This window comes from Globicephala melas, chromosome 10 (genome assembly GCF_963455315.2).
Source record: "Globicephala melas chromosome 10, mGloMel1.2, whole genome shotgun sequence".
Lineage (NCBI taxonomy): Eukaryota > Metazoa > Chordata > Mammalia > Artiodactyla > Delphinidae > Globicephala > Globicephala melas.
The window spans coordinates 90,522,124-90,536,460 of record NC_083323.1 but is presented as its reverse complement, the minus strand read 5'-3'; the positions used below and the strand labels follow the sequence as shown (position 1 = coordinate 90,536,460).

General features: G+C 37.7%; 1 protein-coding gene across 3 annotated transcripts in view; it reads left to right on the top strand.

The window, feature by feature from the left end:
* PTPRO (protein tyrosine phosphatase receptor type O) overlaps positions 1-14,337 on the top strand; it is a 231,335-nt gene that overhangs the window by 96,568 nt on the left and 120,430 nt on the right. Inside the window, exon 1 of one of the 3 annotated variants that reach the window (XM_030841319.2) lies at positions 4,127-4,145. The exons of the other annotated variants lie outside the window; for them this stretch is intronic. The gene's annotated coding sequence lies outside the window, so the exon portion shown is untranslated. Of the gene's footprint in view, positions 1-4,126; positions 4,146-14,337 lie in introns of those variants that run through there. 3 annotated transcript variants of the gene reach the window in all.

Genomic DNA, 14,337 nt, shown 5'->3' with positions numbered 1-14,337 from the left:
TTTTTATAGGTGCTACTATGATTAATAAAACACGCAATTTATAGTAACCTTTTGACAAACTGACCAAACTGAGTTGATTTCTCTCAACAACCACTAAAATTTCAATCAGGTGAGTGTCTGAGAAATTCTTTGACATTTAAAAGAGCTTTTGAATGCGTGCAAAGATTTAGCTATAGGGATGTTCAGTGTATCACTAATTATAGCAAAAAATGTGAAACAACTTAAATACATGAAAGTAGGAGTTTGATTAAATAAATTATATCTATAATTTTGTCCCTTTAGGTTGTAAGAACCACAGACACGGCCAATTTCAAAATAATAGGAGTTACTGCAAAGAAGCTTTAGCAGCTGTGCTACAGGACACAGCTCCTGCTCTCATACTTCTCTCAAGTGTCTCTGTTGGCATAGCTCCTGAAGATACCAATGTCCCTAATTTCTCTCTAACTTAACTTGTATAAGCATAGACGATCTGATCAGATTATTCAGTCACTATCATATACGGAACATCTCCCATAATCATAATAAGTGGGCAGGAAGCTGAGATGGGATAATAGAACTTCCCACCTATCAGAGGATAAAAGTAATTGTAACTATCAAGATTATGACATACTTTCCAAAAGTATGTGAAATTAGTCATTCAAATAATGATTTATAAGGCATGGTTCTGTTTGATTTAGGATATTTTTACAAAACACAGTTTTCACCTATCTTGAAAACTAAAGCAAAGAAACCCCATAAGAATTTTTGTGTAACTTACATAACATATGAGTCATGCAGTCTCCACTTGCTTAGTAATTTGTCATTCTTTCAAAAATAATTTATTTATTACTGTCAATCCTGATGCAGCTTTGCAACACATGGGATATAAATATGTTGATCTTTTAGCATTTTGGCTAAGATTGACAGTAGTTTTTAGTAAATGAATTCATAAAACATCTCCTTTCTCCTTGGCAATCTCCTTCTAAAATGCCTCTTTACCTCTATCAATTTTTCTCTTTCTCTATATTTCCCACTCTATATCACCACTTTTTCTTCTTTCTCCTGATGCTAAATATCTGAGAAAAGTTAGTACAGAGTAATCAGCTATCCAAAGTTAGAAGAAATAACCAGGCTCTAGTGATAAATGAATGGTTCAGTACCATGGAGAGCAGAGCACGTGCTTTCCAAAATACTAACCCATTCTCCCCCAAATTTTAGTGGCTATATTATTAAAAACATTCTTATTAGCCAGCCATTGGCTCAGACTGTGATTCCACGCTGAGAAGTTCTAGTGCATCTAGCAAAATTGGTTTCACCTTTGAACTATCTATGTTAAAGGAACAAGTTCCCTTCCCCCAATCCACATGGACCAATACATCCATCAAAAACAAATGTATGAAAAGTTAAATTAAGTTAAAGCAGATATATAAAATACAAGCTCCAGTTTGTTTTTTATTATTGTTACATTCTGTAACAAATTGTGATAAATGATTTCTATGCTTACCCTTAACTGATGTGCCTACTTTGTCCCAGATGATTAATAAATCGTTATTACACTGGCATTGTCCCACAGACTAACCTTTGATTAGTAATTACTGACGAGCATAGGACTTCTTGCCTCCTTATGGGCTGTGCAGTTGGCAAACCCTATAAAATTTCAAGTGCCCCAAAGTGGAATACTATACAGTCACTTACATAAAAGCAGAGAATGCTTATTGATGTGCAGAGACTTTCCCGCATGCTAATTTGTAAAAGCATGTTATAAAGAAGCATAATCCCATTTTTATTAAAGAATAGTAACATGGTGAAAGAGTCAGGAAATATGACAGTGGTTACCTCTGGGTGATGGATTTATGAGGGATTTTTTTCCCTTTGTTGTTAACATTTTCTTTCCTGTATATCCTTAATTTTTATACCATGATTATATATTTCCTTTATGAAAATAATGGGACTCATGGAAATTAATTATTATTTTTAAGTTGATCGTTCACTCAATATTTTTGTATTTCAATTCACGGTCTATCACTGTGTCTCTATGTGCTTTGATAAGTGGCTGGTTTAGAGCCCACATAAATAAAGTATACAGCCTTAGAATGGGAAAAAAAATGTAGGTATCCAAGAAGGATTTATTGTATGGAAGTGGAAGGGCTGACGTTATTTGGTTTTTATTTTCAAAGCATCCAGTTTCAAAGACGTATTTTGTTAAATATCATAAATTTCATATGACTTAACCTAACATTAAATCAAGTTATAGCTAAGTAAGATTCCTCCCCCCTTTTCTAACGAACAATTAAGTATGTGCCCATAACCAATGGATAATCTTTACTCTTATCTATTTTACAAAATATATCTTGGTATCTCCATTCAGAAAAAAAAAATGCTCCACTAAAATGCTCCAATCTGAACTGACACGAACAAGTTCTGCAAATTTCTGCTTGGTTTCTGCACTGTAAGTTATCTTCAATTAATTAATCCTTATCTCCCTAGGGTAGGCCTTTGACAGGTCTGGAACAAAACTCAGCCAAATGTCAAAACAGGAGGGACAGAAACAGCTCAACGGAAATACGTCTGCCAAATCCAACTTAGATAAATTTATTTCTTCTGGGACAGAGGGCATTTATGAAATGGATATTTGCAAAGTAGAATTTGTAGCATATTAATAAAAAGTGCTAAATGCATAGGTTTTTAAAATAGTGAATCACTTAGGACTCTAATGCCTCATTAATATGGCATTAATCTATTTAGAACCATGCATAATAGAGCCTACTTCCTCAGTAGATTATTCTAGGGTTCAACTTGTAAAGGAATAAATAATCCCAAACTTTTTTCTTAAACTTTTGGGTTTTGTATTTGAAACCATATAAATTTTATGTTACTTGAGGTTTAAATTTTACTAATATGCCCACACCTCTGTCATTAAAGTCTCCGGGTCAGGGTAAAGGGAATTGTTAGAAGAAGCATAGTGAGAAAAACATGCTTTTTAAAACCTTCTAGTCCCCTCCAAAGAGATGGGGGCTAGAGGCCCCACAGAGCAGTAGCTGCTGAAACAGCTAAAATAATGGGAGAATCAGACAGCCTTCTCTTATTTACCTGGAGCTCAAAGGCAAAGTAGGAATAGATACCTTTAGGTGTCACCAAGATCCGTCTCCTTGCTCCAGCAAGGAGTGTTTAAGAAAGACTCTCCTGTGTAAGCAAACTTGTAAAGAGCAGGCCAAGTTTTACTTCCCTCTTTTCTTGTTATCGCCAGAAGGCAAAAAAAAAAAAAAAAAAAAAAAGCAACACCTGCAAGGATCCTACATTACTCATGCTTGGGATAATTACCATGCATCATTTGTGCCACCCCCCTTCCTGGCATGTTGGCTCACAGCGAGTGGCCCAACCTCCAGTGACTCCTTTGGTATTTGCTTCTTGCAGCCTACATACAGCATATGAATCATCAAGCCCCCCAGCAGAGGGCTGCCTGGAAAAAATAAGGTTTCAGTTAGAGAACCAGCCATATGGATGCATGGTTGACTCTTACCACGCAACTCTTACAGCAAGTGAAACAGGATAACAACCAATGGCCATGCTTTTCTCTTTGCCAATGGATGTCTGGGGGGAAAGGCAGGAGAAAGTGTAAATGTCAATGTCAAAGAATGAATATTCAGTTCCAAAACTGTGCATAAGTAAATCTGAAAAAAAAAAGAATCACAGCAGCGTCTTATTGCTCAATTCCAGCCCATGTACAGAGAATAAAAAGGCAAAGCAATGTGAGTGAAAAGCAAGATATCAGACTCAGCAGGACTCTGCCACCTTGGCTTTGAATGCTGCCACATTTATGAGTTTAACTGTTTTACCACCAGCCTTCTCTGATCTCACTTGATCAAGAAAGATGGCAAAGGTTTGGATGACCAAGGCAGCGCTGACACAAAATTAGCTCTAGGAATAAGATAACGCGCTCCGTGAGGAAGGAATTACTAAACGTAAAGCCAGCTAATGAATTCCTGGTAGAATTCCTGATGGATGCATCCAAAAGCTGATTCTTGAATTAGTCACAAACCTATGCCTCGTAACTGTTATTTGCCACACACAAATAAAGGACCCAGGACGCAGTTTTTGAGAGCTAAACTGCCGGCAACATAAGTGGGTTGCATCTTATTCTCTTCAAACAAAAAAGAACAATATAGGTAGGTTGGATTGCTGGTTCTTTTGAAACTAAGGATTCAGTGTCTTATGCCATGTTCATTTCAAAAGGATTGTCACTGATAAAAGAGAAATTGTGGATTTCATATGTCTTCTCAGAAAATATTTATTTCATTTTGAAGTATAATTCCAGTTGAGTAAACATTACTTCTGTTTTCATTGAGATCATGATTTCAGTTTTCAAAAAATCTAAATTGTGTTTACTTGTGGTGACTATAACAACAGAGTCACAAATCTGCAGCAATATTATAGCAATGTGGAACTAATCTGAAACGTATGATGTATAGTTCATTTCTTTAGCCTATAAGATAATGAAATGCCAAGCATTACATACATATGCACTTCCTCTGCTTAGTACATCCCAATGTAAATTGGTTACAGTTCATGTTTAAAATAGGATGTTTTTTCTAATACTAGGAATTTTCCTTATGGAATCTTATTTTTTTTAATTGAAGTATAGTTGATATACAATGTTGTGTTAATTTCTGCTGTACAACAAAGTGATTCAGTTATACATACACATATATTCTTTTTCATGTTCTTTTCCATTATGATTTATTACAAGATATTGAATATAGTTCCCTGTGCTATACAGTAGGACCTTGTTGTTTATCCATCCTATATATAATAGTTTGCATCTGCTAATCCCAAACTTCCAATCCAACCCTCTGCCGCCCCCCCCCGCCCCCCACTTCCTTCCCTTGGCAACCACAAGTCTGTTCTCTATGTCTGTGAGTCTGTTTCCGTTTCGTAATGTCATTTGTGTCATATTTTAGATTCCATATGTAAGCAATATCATATGGTATTTGTCTTTCTCTTTCTGAATTACTTAGTATGATAATCTCTAGGTCCATCCATGTAGCCGCAAATGGCATCATTTCATTTTTTTTTATAGCTGAGTAATATGGAATCTTATTTAAAAGAATCCATCCAGGGTTATAGTTTTGCCTATTCTATTTTCCCCTGTCTAGCAAAATGCACTGATTATAAAGAAAGGGTGGCAAAGAATAGGGAATTGACATAACCTGTCTGGGCTTATAGGAAGGCCTTATACAGTAGGTTCTGTAAAACACTTGTCGAATGTTTTCCTGCTCAGTGTTCAAATTCTTAGCCTGGCATCCAAGACTTTTCTTCATTTGCTTTAATCTAGCCTTTTTCCTTGTCTCTCATTGCTTCTTCTCATGTGCCACGTGCTACCACTGAGTAAAACTTTTGAACTTAATCGGGTTCTGTACCCAATACTGTCTACCTCTAACAAATTTTCCTCACCATTTTCACTAGCCCAAGGGATCAGACTCATTCTTTCCAAGATCCCTTTAAATTTTGAATTTAATGACTTATGATTCAAGGAAATACCACTTCCTATGTGAAACATTCTTTGATTGCCCCACCTGAATATTATCTCTCCTTTTGTTCCCGGCTCTTATTGATCATGTCTTCTTCCCAATGTTGTATATCTGTGTCCATGTCTTATGTCCCCTGCTGTTTTTGCAAATTCTCTGAGCAATGCTGCATGACAGTATTCTGCATTCAGGAAATTTCCTCTAATTACATATTGAATTACAGTGAATTACTAAGCAGCAGCCCTGACAATGCAGGAGTTTTATACTGTAGTTTATTTATTAGTTTTGTCTCTCCTGGGTGTTGGAAACCCTCAGCCAGACGTAGCTGAGCTTTTTCCCCAAGGTAATTAAGATTCTCTCCTGCCTTTGCCGTCTCAGTTTCATCCTGTGATTATCTGGCCATAATGATGTGACTGCTTTACAGAAAACTTGATGTTATATCAAGTGCACAAATTTTGTCTTTTTGTCTATAATTGTTCAATTTCATTCTTAAAGTCCAAGCTTTCTGCCTTTGCTACATGGAGTTCATCACCTCTGCCTGTTGCTCTTTCTAGATTTAAATCTGATGTGACACAACCCGTACAAACCCAGAAATATACAGATGCAACACTCTTTTCTAACTCTTTCACAGACCATTTCCATGCGAAAAGAATCACATTTAACTGCCTGATATGAAAGTTGCTTCATGAATTTTGCAGTCCTGGGGTGAGAAAAAGAATATTTAGATCCAAGGCTTGAACGATTCACCCACGCAATTTTCAAACGCACATTCCTTCAATTCTTTTGAACACCTACTGTGTAACATACAATTTCCGGGCGTATTACGTCATTATCATCTCTGAGTTATTCTAAACATAAAGTTGACAAAAACTGAAGCTTAAAAATAAAATTGAGTGAAACCAAGGCCCGTAATCTTTAGTAGGTTAACCTAGATCATAAAGCTAAGTAACAGGATTTCAACTCAGGTACCTAATGCAGAGTTCAGTGATCCCAGGGGGACACCCAGGCTGTCAAGCAGATGTGTCAACTGTGGTAGCGTATGGCTAGCGCTTCTCCTGGTTCATTTTAAGCCTCTGAGCCTCATCTTTGTGTTACCCCAGTGGTAAAAGCCACCTCTTCTGAAGACGGCTTCACAATGGTTTATCAGCAAATTATCTTATCCACTGGGTCACCTGTTTTCACATTGCAAATGCCTCCTGGTTAGAGGCACTGACTTGCTTAGACTCTCGGCTTATCCTACATGGCTCGGGACCTTGCTGATTAACCCATTCATGCCTGCAACCTGCGAGTAAAAACTTTGAAAAGTAAGGCTTTGCTACTGAAAGTGTGTTCTATGAACGAAGAGCATTCCTACCACCTGGGAGCTTATTAGAAATACAGACGCTTGGGGTCCATCCCAGACCATCTGAATTCATACGCCTTTTAATTTTGAGAAGCCCTACCAAAGCACTATATTCATTGAAGCTATTTCTCTCACGATATAATAATTTTTGGTATGTTTGTGACTAAATGCAGTGAAAAAATTCTCAATTTTTTGTTTTTAATTTGTTCGTTTGTTATCAAAAAATGATAAACTCTGCAGGCAGTCTCCATTTCCCCTTGGAAAGTAATCACTTGTATACAACAATTGCCTCCACTCTGCCCACTCATCTAAGAGCCAACTTTGCCTTGTATCTCCACAGAAAGTCCACTTAAGGAAGCTTTATTTCTTATGGTAGAAATGGGAAAAAAATTAATTGATTTGGTAGGTTTTGGAGGACAAAATATCATCATGGAAATATCACTGGAGTGGATTCAAGAAGATCTGTATTCAATAGGAGTCTTCCTCTAACCGGGTAGTTACCCCTGGGCAGGCCCCTTCCCACTTCCCGGCCTTGGGTTTCCTCATCTGTATTAAGGAGTTTGGACAACATAATCTCCAAGGTTCCTTCGTACTCTGACAGCTAGTTGGGACTTTACTGATACTTCCTTAATAGATTTCTCATTGCCACCTAGTCTCTTTCTCCACTGCCAAGTCCAGATAAGTCTTGCTTATTGCCATAGCCTTCTAATTGATCTCTTGCTTCATTTTTGCCCTCTCCCCATCCGAGCTCCATACCACTGCTAGTTCTTTTGTTCTCTAATCATGGCCTTCTGATGCTTAGAACACTTCAACGGTCCCAAACACCTGGACATGACCTGCAAGTCCCTTCCTGTTCCTTGAAGGTGCTGTGCTGTCCTCTGTCCCTAAACACACTGCTGCTCCCAGCCCCTCTTGCCTGAAACATCCCCTACACTCCAGCCTGTTGGCCACTGACTCTTGATAATCTTTCAAGCATCAACTTCATCATCACTAGGTAAGGTGTTCTTGCTATCAGAGTACATTGTGCATCTCATCATAATATTTGATGCTCATTTAGAATTAATCTTTGTGAGGGCTGAACAAGTCTCCCTTGCTCATAATTGTGCTCTTGTAACCAACACCAAGTAAGCATTACAAATTATTATTTGAATTCCATCCTCTGCTTCCTAGTTATTGATAAACTAATAATAGTAAACTCTAAATATTGCTTTAAGGATTAGGCATAATTAATCTAAAATGCCTAGAACAAACTCTGGCATATATTAGGTATTTAATATATGCTAGCTATTACTACTGTTACTATTCTTTTCTCTCTTTAATTACAGCAGTTAGTACAGGCTTAATTGTAATTACCTGGTAAGTAAAAATCTCTTTGTCACTCTGAATGCTAAAGGGAATACACGAAGAAGTAGATGCATTCACCTAAATAAATGCATCAAGTTAGTGGTTTTCCTTATTCCAATGAAACAGAAAATCATACTGTTATGTACTAAATATATATAATTAATCAGATTCATTGTAAATTACGCAGCAATGTATTTGGAAAATACAGTATTGAATTATCACAAAGTATTATTAAATTCTTCCAGTAAATGTTCATGATTTGTTCCCTTGAAGCTTAAGCTAATGGAAAAGGCTTGAAAGAGATTATCATTTTGAAGAAAACAGATCCTGGATACTTATGACCTAAAAGGAAATCTGGCATGCATCTCTTAATATTCTTAGAAATTACTCATAGGTTCAGCTTTTATTAATTCATAACTCTTTGAAGTTATGAATTGAAAGTGGTCTGGAAGTCCAATCTCTCATCCAATATTTGAATCTCTGTGGCACCATCTTAGCCAAGTGGATGGGCGGCCTCTGCATGGGCAGTTAGATGATTAAATCTCTATTAGTTTCCATAGCAACATATGATTTATTAATGATGCATCCATGAGTCTTTAAAAATATATTGTCTGCAAGTCAGAAACAAATTATAACACAGTCATAGGAGAAAAAAAACAAAGTGGAAGGTAGATAAGGAAACAATTGAGCTATTAACCAAACTTTAGTTTGATTTTTTTCTCTATCAGATATTAAATAATAACACAGATAGAGTCATGACCAGCAAACATACAAAATGTCAGTCTTATTCTGCCACTGTGTTATTGTTCATTATTACTTATTCCCAGTTTACACCTTTTCTTCATTATCTCTCACCCATTCTTTCTTTATATTCCTTTAGTCTTACCTCTGTGTCTAATTCCTGCTTTCTCACCACTTACTTCCTTGCCTCTCTCCTTAATAGCTTTCTTAGTTTGGCCAAGTATTCTTTTATTTCTAAAATACGGTAATATGACTTTGCCATAATAATACAGAAACTGAGCTGTAATAAGAAATAATCTGACACAGAAGAATAGGCTGAAGAGACAGTAAGAATATGTTGTTAAAGGCTCAGTAAAAATAAGATAGGTGGATGAATGGATAAATGGATGGATTTCAGCTTATAAATATTTATTAAGTTCCAAATAGCAAAGTACTCTGTTAGATTCTGTGATAGATAATAAGTGAGGTCCGATTCTCTGTCTTTAGGAGCTTAAAATCTACAGGAAATTTATACACAGAACTAACCAAACACAGCACAAGACAGACCATGAGCAGTAATATGAAGGGAGAAAAAAATGGGGAAAAAAAGAGATAGAGAAGAAGGGAGAAGTGGAATATTATTCAAGGAAGAGGAAATAGAAATAGAGTAGTTAGCAAATGGAAAATTACTATTGATTATAAGTATTATATTTCAGGGTGTTCAAGAAAGGAAAGGTGTGTTTCAGAACTTAAAGCGCATGATATTAATTTTTAAAAAATCATATGGATTTCACATTCAGCCATGGCCTGTAGAAGTATTGCATGCTACGACTTTATTAAGACTTTATTATGAACCAAATAAAAGCTGTGTAACTAAAGATCTTTTGTTTAACATAAATTGTGTAGATTTATGGAGATTGGCGTGAAGTACTTGTATCGGGCCACCGATAATAGCTGCTGCCTTTAAGAACAGAAACTAAAATAGTAAGAAAAGATACAGAAAGAGGTTTAAACATTTCTGTACAGAATCCTATTTAAAAAAATTCACGTTTACCATTAGATTCTGTACCATCAAAATGTCCTAATGGTAAAAACCACCTTTTAAAATTATTTCAAGCATTTCTGTTTTTCACCTTTTAAATTACATCTTGTACAGGGCAATAAGAAACTCTTTAATGATGAAATGCCAATTAACAACAAGTTCAGTATGTCAAGTAAAAGTAATGATATTTCCTCACCAAATACCACAGCATGATTTATAGAAATGCCATCCTTTCCCAAAGAATGGAATGCTTTCATTTGGTGCGGTAAATTGCATACTGTCTCTTTACAGCTGTTCCCAAAGACAAAGATATTTTTGAGCTTCATTTATAAAACATAAATATCAGATTGTTGTTCCAGCCTTCTTGTAATTCAACATAGCATCAGTGCTGGCTGAACAGTATTCACGCAGTGGAAAGTAAGAAATGGTGACAATTTAAAGTTAACATTGTGAAATGAAGATGAATATGTAAAATGTTAACCTCAAATGGTTTAAGTAGATGTTATGAATACTTAAAGTGAGGAGAGCAGGATCTTGATAAAAGAGCCTTTTGAAATTATTTCCACTTCCTACTGTAAGGGCAATCTGCCTGTTACTAGACTCGTATGATCCCACGTACAGAGTGATGTGTTCTGGGAGAGATTTAGATAGAGGGCTGTGGATTACAGGAAGAGACTGATTCTGTCTGAGGTGGTCACAAAGATGTCTCAAAGAAGGTGGTATTTGATAGAGATACAGTGTCAGAATTGGATATTCGAAGTGAGGGAAGGGATATTTCAGGCAGAAGGAATACATCAATAGGACAAAAGAGGCAAGAAAGCCCCTAGGCAAATGGAATGGGGAGTTTGACTAGTCTGTGAGGTTCATGGAGTTCTTGACAGAGAAATAGTGACAGATCAGATGAGATGGTAAATTAGGGACAGATTATGAAAGGCTTTAAGGGTCACACTAAAGAATCTGGGTTTTATTGGCTAGTGAATAATAAGCTCAGTGGTATTTTTTCCCAAGGTTTTAAACCCAGAACATTCACATGACCAGAACTGTGCTGTTTATTGGGCATTCAGAATGCACTCAGCTGTGCCAGGTAATTTACAAACATTATCCAATATGGTCATCACAAAAGTATAGTTAAAGGAAGTAGTAACCCCATTTTACAGATGAGAAAACTGTCTCAGAGAGGCTATATAACTTGCCTTTGTTCAACAATCTAATAAGACAAATTTTTACCCTAAATTATATGCTCCTTACTCTTCATAATCCTATTGTTTCTTCAAGACTGTAATTTTGTAATTCTCTTACTCTTAATAATTCAGTATTTTGAAGAAAGGAGAAATAAGAGAGAGTTAGGCTTGTTTAGAAGCTATTTTACTATGACAAGAAAAAATAATATTTCTAATTGAATTATATCTATAACTAGTTCAAGTAACAGCAAATCTGAGCTACCACTGTTCCTGAAAAATACACGTTGAAAAATTGCATGATTATCATTTTAGAGTTTTATTATGATGTTGAGGGTTCTTACACAAGTGAAAACTTAAATTTCTTTTATTATCTATTCAGTTTCTAATGGTATTCAGAAAGCTTTGCAATGCAGCTAACAAGAGCTTCCCTAGCCAGATTCATTAAGTGTAATTGCCATTTTTTAAACCATCAAAATTAAGCGCTTAGGGATTCCCTGGTGGCACAGTGGTTGAGAGTGCCCCTGCCGATGCAGGGGACGCGGGTTCTTGCCCCGGTCTGGGAGGATCCCACGTGCCGCGGAGCGGCTGGGCCCGTGAGCCATGGCCGCTGAGCCTGTGCTCCGCAACGGGAGAGGCCACAGCAGTGAGAAGCCCACGTACCGCAAAAAAAGAAAAAAAAAAATTAAGCGCGTAGTATGTGCAAGACATAAAATATGGCAAGTATCTTAATTCCATTTTTTTCATTTTAATCACAACAACATTGTAAGATAGGCATTCTTTTCCCATTTTCTCGACAAGGATACTAAGGTTCCCTGAGGTCTCTACGGGGTAGTCCATATGTAATGGAACTGGTATTCATTTTGAGCTCTATTTAAGTCACTATTCTTTCCACTACACCTGAATGTCCTGTAACCGCCCACACCATGTAATAAAGATGAGTGATCTTGAAGTGATGTTCATGCCACATGGTTGCAGAGGAATGAATTAAAAGACAGTCTGTGGCACAAGCTTGAAGTGGAGTGTCATGGTTATTGGACAGACTTTGAAATCAGAGAAACATGGATTTAACTCTCACGCCCACCACATAAAAGCATGTGACCTTAGGCCATATTACTGAAGCTTTCTGAGACTCAATTACAAATTGGGAAAATGCAAATAATAATACCTATCTTAGAGGGTTGTTAAAAGGATTAAGCAAAGTAATGCCTAAAAAGTTCTTAACACAAAGTAGATTCTTAGTAAAAGTAAGCACTGTTAATAGTAGTAGTTGTGTTACCACGCTGCCGTATCTCCTCGATTCCCAGGGCTTCAGCTACCATCTCTCCTGCGATCTCTTCCAAGTATTAGATGCAGACCTCTCTTCTGAATTCTGGGTGCGTATAGCTCATCAGCCACTTGGCATTTGCACTTGGATATCCCACATGCATCTTATACTCGTTGTGTATCAAACGGAACTGAACTAATTATACACATCACCTTCATCCCACCCTGCTAATCTCTGCTTGCCTGCAGTCGTTTTCATATATGATAATGGTAATGTGTTTGTGTGCAAAATCAACCCCACAAGCAACCTACAACCAATCAGATTTCAAGTCACTAAGTTCTGCATTTCTATTTTTGCTCTACTTTTGTAGAACAAAAGTTCTGCATTTCTCCTGACATCATGCTGTTCCTAGCTGCCATCATTTCTCTCCTAGAACACTACCATCACACCCTACATCTGCCTGTCCTTACCAACCAGCTCTCTGTACTGTAACCAGAAGGACCCTCCTACCCACCCTGAGACCTAAATGAAATTGGCTTGAAATCCTTTCCCATTTCCAGTGTTCAAATCCCCTTGGGATTTTTGTCAGTTTGGAGGAGGTTTTCATTCTCACAATTTCCTCTTCCCTCAGGCATCCACCAACTTCTATGATGACCATTTCTGTGTCCTAACACATGGATGTGAAACTCAGCCCCTTCATCAAGTCACACTAATGAGCCACTCACACAAAACACGTGTGAATGTCACAAACATTAGTAAAGACTGGGGTTTGGGGAGATGGAGAAATGTTTAGTATTCAAAATGCTAACTTCAAGTGAAACATTAGGCTTTCCCAGTTCTAAAATGTTCTTTGACCTCCTCATCATCTGCATATTTCTGTTAGCTGATTGCCCCTCCTGTATCCCAATATCACACCATCATGCTGGCTCTTCTCTCCATGTTTTTTTTTTTTTTTTTTTTTTTGCGGTACGTGAGCCTCTCACTGTTGTGGCCTCTCCCGTTGCGGAGCACAGGCTCCGGACGCGCAGGCTCAGCGGCCATGGCTCACGGGCCTAGCTGCTCCGCAGCATGTGGGATCTTCCCGGACCGGGGCACGAACCCACGTCCCCTGCATCGGCAGGCAGACTCTCATCCGCTGCGCCACCAGGGAAGCTCTCTCCATGTTTTTTTTTCCAGCCCCTCCTCTCTTATCTCTCTCCCTTACTTTCTGGAATAAGGCCATTCTTTTCTTTGTAACTTGAATACTAGTTTGACTAGTATTTGACTAGTATTCTAGTCTAGTAGTCTAGTCTAGACTAGTATACTAGTCTTTTTTTGTTTGTTTTTGTTCATTTGCCTAGATTCCTCTGCTCATACCTTTAGAGTGTGTCCTTTTATCCCAAGTGGTTCGTTATCAAGTATTTTTTCATTAAAAGTTCCCCTAATAGGAATTTGGGAGCCAGCAGTTAACATAATAAATGTTTTGCTTCTATTGCAGAATGCAAATCTGTTTCACTCCCCTGCTTAATAAGCTGTAAGTGGCTTCCCATTGCCTTGAGCAATAAGCCTCAACTTTTTTTTTTTTTTTTTTTTTGTGGTACACGGGCCTCTCACCGCTGTGGCCTCTCCCGCTGCGGAGCGTAGGCTCAGCGGCCATGGCTCACGGGCCCAGCCACTCCGCGGCATGTGGGATCCTCCCGGACCGGGGCACGAACCCGCGTCCCCTGCATCGGCAGGCGGACTCCCAACAACTGCGCCACCAGGGAAGCCCAAGCCTCACCTTTTTTAGAAGGACTTAGAAAGTATCCTATGATCTAGTTTCCACTATTGACCATTCTGATATTCTGGTTTCTCAAATGCATTGTGCTTTCTCCAGCCCCCAAATCTTCATATACACTGTTCTTCACACATCATATTTTTTCTCTAAATCTTCAGCAGGCCATCTCTTACTGTAGCCTGTA